This window comes from Hylobates moloch, unplaced genomic scaffold, assembly GCF_009828535.3.
Source record: "Hylobates moloch isolate HMO894 unplaced genomic scaffold, HMol_V3 SCAFFOLD_8, whole genome shotgun sequence".
NCBI classification, from domain to species: domain Eukaryota; kingdom Metazoa; phylum Chordata; class Mammalia; order Primates; family Hylobatidae; genus Hylobates; species Hylobates moloch.
The window spans coordinates 127,504,365-127,513,839 of NW_026652283.1; the positions used below are offsets into that span (position 1 = coordinate 127,504,365).

The 9,475-nt window shown below is 52.3% G+C and overlaps 1 protein-coding gene across 2 annotated transcripts in view; it reads left to right on the top strand.

Moving 5' to 3' along the window:
* ERICH1 (glutamate rich 1) overlaps positions 1–9,475 on the top strand; it is a 62,801-nt gene that overhangs the window by 28,390 nt on the left and 24,936 nt on the right. The gene's annotated exons all lie outside the window — the stretch shown is intronic.

Consider the following 9,475-nt stretch of genomic DNA (forward strand, 5'->3'; position numbering starts at 1 on the left):
TCCTATATGCAGCCAGCCTTTCACCATCCAAACATTAAGAAGGTACGGTGAAAGTGCAGTGTTATCATCTTCAGGGTCCGCGTTATCTTAAGGCTCCACCGTCCCCCATGTGGCCAGCCTTTCACCAGCGTCTTTTGTGGTGCATCACTGTGCAAGATGCTGTCATCTGTGATTTCAGGTAGTTTTACTTTTTCCTTTGTGAGTAAAGATAGTTATACTTTTCCCTGTCCAGTCTGGATGCCCTTTGCTTCCTTTTGTTGTTGTTGTTGACTAATTGTCCTGGCAGAAGTTCTAATATGATGTTGACAAAAAGTGCCATGAGTGGGAATCCTGGTCTCATTCCTGATCTTGAGGAGAAAGCATCCCTGTTTTCACCATCCTGTATGATGTTAGCTGTGGGTTTCACAGGTGGCCTTTATCATGTTGAAGAAGTTCCCTTCTATGTCCGGTTTACTGATTGTTTTTAATCATGAAAGAGCAACATATTTTTTGAAGTGCTATTCGTTTGAAATGTTAAAGGAAAAATGTTATAATTTACTTGCACCTGGAAAAAGAGAAGTCTTGGCCAGGGGCAAAATGATGAAATCACAATAAAAGAGGTGAGAACCGTGGGTCACTTCTGCACGGGCCATCACACAGGGTCCGTCGAGATGCACGTCCAGGAGGAGGCCCACTGGACATCAGGGCTGGGCCAAGTGGTGCCCTGTGAGGGACAGGAGGCAGCCGGAGGAGGAACAGTGCCCACATCCACCCTTGGACATGAGACGGAGGAAAATGTTCTTGTACAGTTAGGACAAAGCATGGTAATTATGGCAATGATTTAGCCAGTTGATTGATATTTGTTCACTTTACACAGTCTGTTTCTTTGGTTCTAGAAGAGTGTTGATAATTCCATTTGTCCCAAAGATAAGACTGATTTGTGAACAACCAAAATAACCAGTGTATGCGCATTTTGGTAAATTTTTTTCAGTGAAGAGCCCATATTGAACTTTTTTTTTAATTTGTCATTTGTGTGTTGCATGTATTTTAGATTCAAATAATTCTCAGGAGTTATTAAAAACAGCAGTGTTCTGCCCGTCACTCCAGTCACACACCCTCCAGCGCTGCAGCGGCTGCTCCTGGGTAAAACCACCCCCGCTTTCAGAGTCACACACTTAACACTGTTGCTTCCTGTTTTCTTCTTCTTTTTCTTTCTTTTTTGGCAGGGAGGGAAGGGATTAAATCTTAGGTATTGACTTTGGAAACTAAGGATTTTGGTTTTTTTTAGCACCTTCCCCCATCATGGATGCATATTTTTTACAACCCCTGTCCTTCCAATATGATTTTTTCAAAATGTTTGTACATCAGTATTGTTTACATGTTTATGTCTCCGTAAACAGTTTCTTGCTGAGTCACATAACACGATTATTCTATTTTGTGAAACATTTAGTAGAGTGAACGGAGCTTTAGTAGAGTTAGTAGTTTTGTTGGATTTTTACATTTTCTTCTAAATACTTAATAGTACTAATTTCTCCCCGCACCTCCCTGTCCTTGTTCTATGGTCAGACACGTTCAGGGCTCAATGAGCTTCATCTTTCGTGGCCTCTTCCAGACCGTTCCGCCCCCAGCATGGGCCGCCCCCAAGTCCTTGTGGTAACTCTCCGTGTTGCGTCTCCTGGGGGCTTCCATTGCTGTCCTGGGCCTCAGTCTTTTCATTTCTTGGGTTTGCTTCCATTTTGTTGAAACACATTCCCTAGTAACTTCCTGGAAAATGGTTTTTGGGAGATAAATATTTTAGAGATCTTGAAGGTCAAGTGTACCTTAATTCTTGTACTTAAAAGTTTTTCGGGGTGTAGGATTCTGGGCTAAATAATTGTCTCTCACACTTTAAGACTTTTAACATCCAGTGTCGCTGTGAGAAGGCAGTTGCCATCATTCTCGATTCCTTTGGCTATGAGCAGTTTGCCTCCCTTGGGACGGTTTGAGGGTTTGCTTCTGGCCTTCATGTGGTGGAGCCTGACGCTGAGGTCTTGAGCGTGGTCTGTTTTCATCTGTCGTGGCCTCCGTAGTCTGGGAACATGTGCCACTCTCTGGTTTCCTTGATCATTTCCTCCTCTTTGCTTTCAATCTTCGGTTACGGAATTCCTGTCATTCAGACATTGAGTCTCCCAATAGATCCCCTTTTTTTCTTACATCTTCTCCCGGATTTTAAGGTTTAGTGATTTGAGGCCACTTTCTGGGAGATTTTCTCAAACTTCATCTTCCACCCTTCCTGCTGCACCCTTCGTTTCTGTCCTTGCATCTCAGAGTTGGAGCGGGAAGGAGGAGAGGAAGGGTCTTCCACACCCTCTATGGACAGGCTCTCCCTCCCTGTTTATCTTGTGGGGTCGTTGCCTTCAGTTGTGGTGCCTGGGGCTCCTGGGGGCCAGGCCTGGCCTTTGCAGAGAGCAAGTCTTGGTCTCCCACCGGTGATGGGGAGGCTTCACAGCCTGCCTGCACCTGCACCCCTTTTTCTCCCCACCTCCAGGCTCCTTGGCAGCCCCTCTGGAGCAGGTCTCGTGTCTGCTCTGTCTCGGCTGCCATTCTAGGATTCAGTATCCCATCTACTTTTCACTTTCCAACACTGTATTTTTTCATCTGTCCTTCATTTGTCCTCTCTATGTTGCAAACCCACTTATTCTCATTTTGGTGGGGCCTTAGGAGGAGGATGGGGTGTGTGCATTTGTTCTGTCCTGCACCTTCATCTGTATCTAACTGACGTGCTATTAACAGACAGGATGAGTTCATTTCTGTCCACTTGGCTGTGCTGAACTGCGGTTCCCACAGTTCCCTCCCCGAATGTTCCTGGTTATAGGGGGCCACGAGAGGCCCTTCTGCCTGAAACTGAGAAGGTGGACGTAAGCCCTTTTAGTTTCCAGCTCCTGGGGGTGGAAGCTCACGCAGCTCCTGTGCATGGTTGCAGACTTGCTGCCTGCCTGGGTGGTGTGGGCAGTTCTGGGCCTCCGGCTCTCTGCAGCTCCTTGGGCCCTGCTTCAGCTAACCCGAGGCCTGCAGGGTACCTGGCCTGGGTAGGACACCCTCTGCTACCCTCAGCAGCAAGGACTGAGACAGGCTTCCACCTGGTTCCCGGGGCGTCCAGCTCTCGCTCCTGCGTTCTGGCTTCCACCCTGCCCCTCTGCGTCCATCACCAAGGCTGTGCGGGCCGAAAGGGTCCACTTTGGCGGTTCTTGGCCGTTAGCTGCGGGCACCAGTGTCCCTCCCGCACAAGATGCAAAGCCTCCTGCAGAGCCATGACCATCGCCTGTCGCGGAACCTGGTGCTGAGTGTGGGGAGAGTGAATCCTGCAGCACGTGGTGCACCGTCGGCCTCTTTCATGTTTTGCTTTTGATTGTGCTTATTGTGCATTTGTATTTCTTCTTCTAAGTGTCTTTTCAAGACTTTTCCGTCTTGGCTGGAAGTGGGAGGTGCCTGCTCCTGTGGTTTGTGGCATCTTTCTCTGCTGTCTTTGTGTATCTGCGCTCAGGGAGTTTCCCTGGGGTGTGTGCCTAGAGAGGTGCTGGTGGTACATTTCATCGTAGGGACAGATTCCCAGCTTGTCTTCAGAGGAGCTGTGCCACTGTGTGCTCACTTGACTCGCCGGCATTCTTGTTTCTCCAGGCCCCGGTCAATACAGAGTGTTTGCAGTCTCGCTAATTGAGTGTGAGGTTTCTGTTTCTTATTCAATGCACACTACCCAGCTAACGAAACTGGACAGGCTTTCACGCCTCCTGGCCATCTGCCTTTGCCCATGTTTCTGCGGGGCTTGTCTTACCAATTTCCGGGGTTCTTTAGATGCTTCCAAGCCCAGCAAACACTTTCTGTCAGTGGATTGCCTTTTCTTTTTTTTCTTTTTTTTTTCTGTGATGGAGTCCTGCTCTGTTGCTGAGACTGGAGTGCAGTGGTGCAATCTTGGCTCACTGCAAGCTCCGCCTCCCAGGTTCAAGCGATTCTCATGCCTCAGCCTCCTGAGTAGCTAGGATTACAGGCGCACTCCACCATGCCTGGCTAATTTTTGTATTTTTAGTAGAGATGAGGTTTCACCGTGTTGGTCAGGATAGTCTCGAACTTCTGACCTCTTGATCTGCCTGCCTCAGCCTCCCAAAGTGCTGGGATTACAGGCGTGAGCGACCGCACCTGGCTGCCTTTTCATTTTTAAAAACGTCAGTGTCTTCCATTGTTTAGAAGTTGATATAATGTGAGTTCATCTTTAATTTCATAGTTTTTGTGTTTTAAGAAATCTTTGTCTAAAATCTCCCTCAATAACAAAGATATTTTATACTTTTTTGCAAAAAAATACCCGTATCATAGACAGCGTCTGCCCTTGCAGTTGTTGTCTGGTGTGAGGTGGTGGTCCGACTCTGTGCTGCTCACCTGACGCTGCAGTTTCCTCAGCTCTCTGCTGGGCCAGTCCCTGTGGCAGCGGCTCTGTCCTGGGCCCGCGTTTGTGCCTCAGCCTCCCAGCTGCTCTGGGGTACAGCATGCTCCCATCCTACGGCGTGCTCCCATCCAGCAGGGCAGACCCGTGGGTACGGCGTGCTCCCTTCCGGGAGGGCAGGCCAATGGGTACGGCGTGCTCCCATCCAGCGGGGCAGACTTGTGGGTACGGCGTGCTCCCATCCAGCGGGGCAGACCCGTGGGTACGGCGTGCTCCCATCCGGCGGGGCAGACCCGTGGGTACGGCGTGCTCCCATCCGGCGGGGCAGACCCGTGGGTACAGCGTGCTCCCATCCGGGAGGGCAGACCCGTGGGTACGGCGTGCTCCCATCCAGCGGGGCAGACCCGTGGGTACAGCGTGCTCCCATCCGGCAGGGCAGACCCGTCCACCTGGTTCTTCTCCAGCCCTTGCTCTGCTCTTCTTGGCCCTTGGCTTTTCCATGTGTATTTTAAAATCAGGTCAAGTTGCAGCAAAAAAATCTTGAAAATGTGTTTGCATTTGTGTCATTGGTGGATGCTTTAGAGGCAGTTCACATTGTCCCTGATACTGCACGCAGCGTGGTTGGCACCTGCACGTCCTCTCGGCTGCTTTTCCTCTGTCATTTTTGGGCCAGATTGCCCTTGTCTTGAGAGCTAGGCTGTGCATTTAAGGTGGGTTTGCTGTGTTTTATCTGGCATTGTTAAGTATTTTTCAGGAGAGTTTTTCCTCTTATCTGCCATCTGGAAGCCTCTGATAAAGGAATATTTTACCGAGACTGATTAGCTGGTTAACAGTCTGTGAAAGACAGCAAACCACATTTGCATGGAGGAGCCCATCCGATGGGGCCAGGACCTCCACCGCTGAGCACCTTCTCCCAGCAGCCACGAGGCAGTGGGCCCTTTTACTGCACATGAAACAGCTGTAATGAGTTGCAGCTTGGAAGCTGGATAGTGAGGACTCACTGGAGCTGTCAGGTGTGTGCATGTGTGCGGGTCTGTGCGCGTGTGCGGGTCTGTGCGCCTGTGCGGGTCGGTATGCGTGTGCGGGTCTGTGTGCCCGTGTGGGTCTGTGCAGGTGCGCGGGTGTGTGCACCTGTGTGGGTCTGTGCCGGTGTGCGGTTCTGTGCACCTGTGTGGGTCTGTGCACGTGTGCAGGTCTGCGCAGGTGTGCGGGTCTGTGCGCCTGTGTGAGTCTGTGCACGTGTGCGGGTCTGTGAGTGTCTACGTGCTCGTGTGTGTGCTTTCACATGTGTGCTGAGATCTTGGATGCTGGAGCTTGTTTAAATATGATGAAAATAGGAGGGAAATGAAGCCGTCCTCCTTCTCTGGAACTCCTGCTTTTGTGAGTCGCCATTTCCCTGAGGGGTGAGAGGGTCTGGGTGTGGCGCCCAGTGGAGATACCAGGCAGCATTGTGCCTGTCCTCGGATTTTACACTGATTTCACTTGAAATCGCTGTGATTGTGGCCACGTGTTGATGCAGATCTAATTACTTGAAATGTCGTGGTACCAGGAGAGAAGAAGGCCGCCGGGACAGTGAACAGGGGTGGCGTCCACTCTTCCGTCCAGCCCTCTGGCGGGGCTAGCGTTCCCCGAGGTAGCATTTTGCCAGTTATCCATGCTGGTGGGAAATACCATTTTCTTTCATTCCTGATGATAACCAACCTTACACATCTCATATCAGGGTAACTGTGACCATACTGTAGAATGGAGCCAAATGCACGGGGAGTTTCTGAGCTGATATTTAGTGGGTCTGGGGGGTTGTTTGAGACAGGCTTTCCCGTGTTGCGCAGGCTGGAGTGCGGTGCTCTTCCCAGGCATGGTCCTGGCACCCACGGCCCTGAGCTCCTAGACTCCACTGAGCCTCCCGCCACGGCTGAGCCGAGACTTTGGAGCACGCACAGCAGTTGTGCTTGGCACTTGCAGTTCCCCTGCAGGATGATCCTGGAGAGCCTCTCTGGTTTAAAAAAAAAAAAAAAAAACTCACAGAGACAACCATAGGATGCTACTTTGTGGCATCCTATGTGAGGAGGATGGAGGTGCACTGTGGGCCCTGGTTTTGCCTCCAGCACTTTTTCCAGCAAAATGGACAAAAGACTTTTCAGGCCAAACCCAGTGGCTCATGCCTGTAATCCTAGCACTTCAGGAGGCCAAGGAGGGAGGATTGCTTGAGCCCAGGAACTCAAGGAGACAGTGGGCCGTAATCGCACCACTGCATTCTAACCTGTGCAACAGAGTGCTGACAGCTGAAGTCCCTCCCCTCCTGAGAGGGGCGCCAGTGTGGGTGGCTGAGGGGCAGGGGGCGGGGGCTGTGTGGCTTCCACAAGGGCTGTGTGGGGTGGGCAGGGGCAGGGAGATCAAAATGGCAAAGAGCTGGTAGAACCTGCCCTGACCCCTCACCCACCCTTAGGCCTCCAGTTCCATGCCAGGTGAGGGGACGATTTGACAGGGAGGCAGGAGGAGGGGTCGCCTGGGGCTGGGACCTGCAGGCCTGTCACTGGGAGTCTGAGCCAAGCTTCTTTCTGGGCACCCTGGCAGCACCCCTGAGGTGTGGGCACGCAGCAGGAGGACGGAGGTGCACCGTGGGCCCTGGTTTTCCCTCCAGCACTTTTTCCTGCCAATTCAGTTGCTCGTGGGGTCAGCGTTGCACAGGCTTCTCCATCGCTGTTCAGAGAAGAGACAAGGCCAAGCCTGCGCCTGCACTGGCAGGAGGCTGGAGAGTGAGTGGTGTCCGCCTTGTCGCCTGGGGCCATTTGCAGCTGTCAGGAGGGACGGGAGCCTCAGCACCAAGACAGGCTATGGGTGAAAAAGCAAGAGGCCACGAGAGTTTGCTGCTGGATTCATTTAAAAGACAGAGGAAAGAACAATATGTGTCCATCTGTGTATACACAGAGAGCCCTGCTAGCACATGCAGCAAGTGGTAAGACCAGCTGCCTCCTGGGAGGGAAGTCACAGTGAGGACAGGAGAGCCCCACGGAGGGCTCCAAAAGGAAGGTGAGGAGTGGAGGGCAAGAGGAGCAAGCACAGGTGCAGGCTGATGGGGAGGAAGGAGAGGACTGGAGGGTGAGAGGAGCGAGTGCAGGTTGATGGGGAGGAAGGAGAGGAGTGGAGGGTGAGAGGAGCCAGCACAGGCGCAGGCTGATGGGGAGGGAGGGAAGCGGGAGCTGCTGCACTGTCTCAGAGGCAGGGGTGGCTGGCCTCTGCAAGGTGCATGGCGTAAGGATCTGTGTCAGATGCGGGTTCTGCTCACAGCCGGCATGGTGGGCAGGTGCCTGTGGCAGTCTTCTCTGATTTCTTTATTTTCCTGGTGAAGCAAGGGCAAGGGCTGTGGGGAGAGGGAGGAGGAGCTTTGAAAGATGGTGGGAGAGCCAGGAGGGAACGGATGAGGGTCCCTTCCGCACAGGGCTGGGTGGTACCCAGCGCTCACCTGAAGTGGGCCAGGGGCTGGCTGTGAGCCCCTCCATAGCTGTCGGTGCCAGGAGCAGCCCAGATGAGCCGAGGGCAACTTGACAGGGAGAAAGGAGCCAGGTTCAATGACACCTGCAAAGAGGTGATACTGGTGGAATCCCCAGGGCAGCCAACTGCCTGTCACCCCGGGGCTCCGAGCCAGCACGCTCCTCTGCCTTTCCCGAGGGTTGCTGGTGCTTGTGACTCCTCCAGCAGGCAGGTAGGTTTCTGACCGCCCCTCTCTGACCCTGACTCTTAGATGCCAGGTCCAGGGCAGCTGTGCTCACAGACGCTGCATTCTCTGTGCATCCGGCGGAGGAGATGATGGGACGGGGAACCCTCTCGCTGCTGCCCACCCCATAAAGTGTAACCGGTCTCTTCCTCGCACCTGATCAAGACATGTAACGTCCAACTTGTGCGAGGCATAAGTGTCCTCACAGTAAACCATACATTACCCAAAAGAATATAAAAAGTCAGAACCAGAAGGTATTATGAATTACATGGTCACCGTGATTCACCGACGAGCAAGCCTTGAGGCCCCTCGTGGTGCTCCTGTCTGCCCGGTGCCTGTGACTGTCGCAGGAGGTGCCACTTGCGGCTTAGAAGCGCAGCCCCGGCCCGTGGTCACCCCACAGACCGGAACTGTCTCCCTGGCACGGTACGTTTTGGACCCGTCCTCTTAGCTTCGTCCTTGTTTTCTCTGCATGAGTCATTGAGTGTTCCCTGATCCGTCCCGTGTCCATCCTAATGATTAAGTGAACAATGACATTTCTAAGTTCTGTTTAACTTTCTTATTAAGAAAGATTTAGCTGATTAAAAGCTCCCAAAAATATTCTGTGAAAAATGATCAAATGTTGATTTACCCAATAGGGGACGGTGTACTTAGAAGCCATCTCCATCTGCCCTTGGCTGTGGCAGGGAATGACATAGTAATTAATCAGCTGCGGTGAATCAGATTAGTTTAAGAACTAGGATCCTGGCACCCTATCCTCAAGAGAGTAAAGTATATTGACGACAGTGGAACTTGAAAAGTCTTCAAGGTTTTTACAGTTACATTCTGTTTTATGTGTTAGTGATTTTGCTCAACATCTGTCATTGCTGTTTTCAAAATCAAATGCACATCATTTGGTGAAAGCCCAGCTGGGATGTCCACTTGTGTTTGTCACCTGCGAGAGCATCACTGCCATGTTCTGCATGAAAAAAGGAAGACTAAACTGACAGAGGCTGCCCAGTGTCGGACAGTTTGAGAGGAAGTGGCCCTGCAGCCTTACAGACAGTGCACATGAAAAGCGGGCAAAAGCACTGCCCCCTAAACCAGCAGATCCCTGTGCAGGAACCAAACAGCCACGTGCGCAGAGGGGCATGCAGCAGGGGAGGTCCCAGCAGCCGTCCACGGTGGTGATGACCTCTGGCAGAGGGGCACAGAGCAGGGGAGGTCCCGTGCGCAGAGGGGCACAGAGCAGGGAGGTTCCAGCAGCCATCCACGGTGGTGGCGACCTCTGGTAGAGGGGCACAGAGCAGGGAGGTCCCAGCAGCTGTCCACGGTGGTGATGACCTCTGGTAGAGGAGCACACAGCAGGGAGGTTCCAGCAGCTGTCC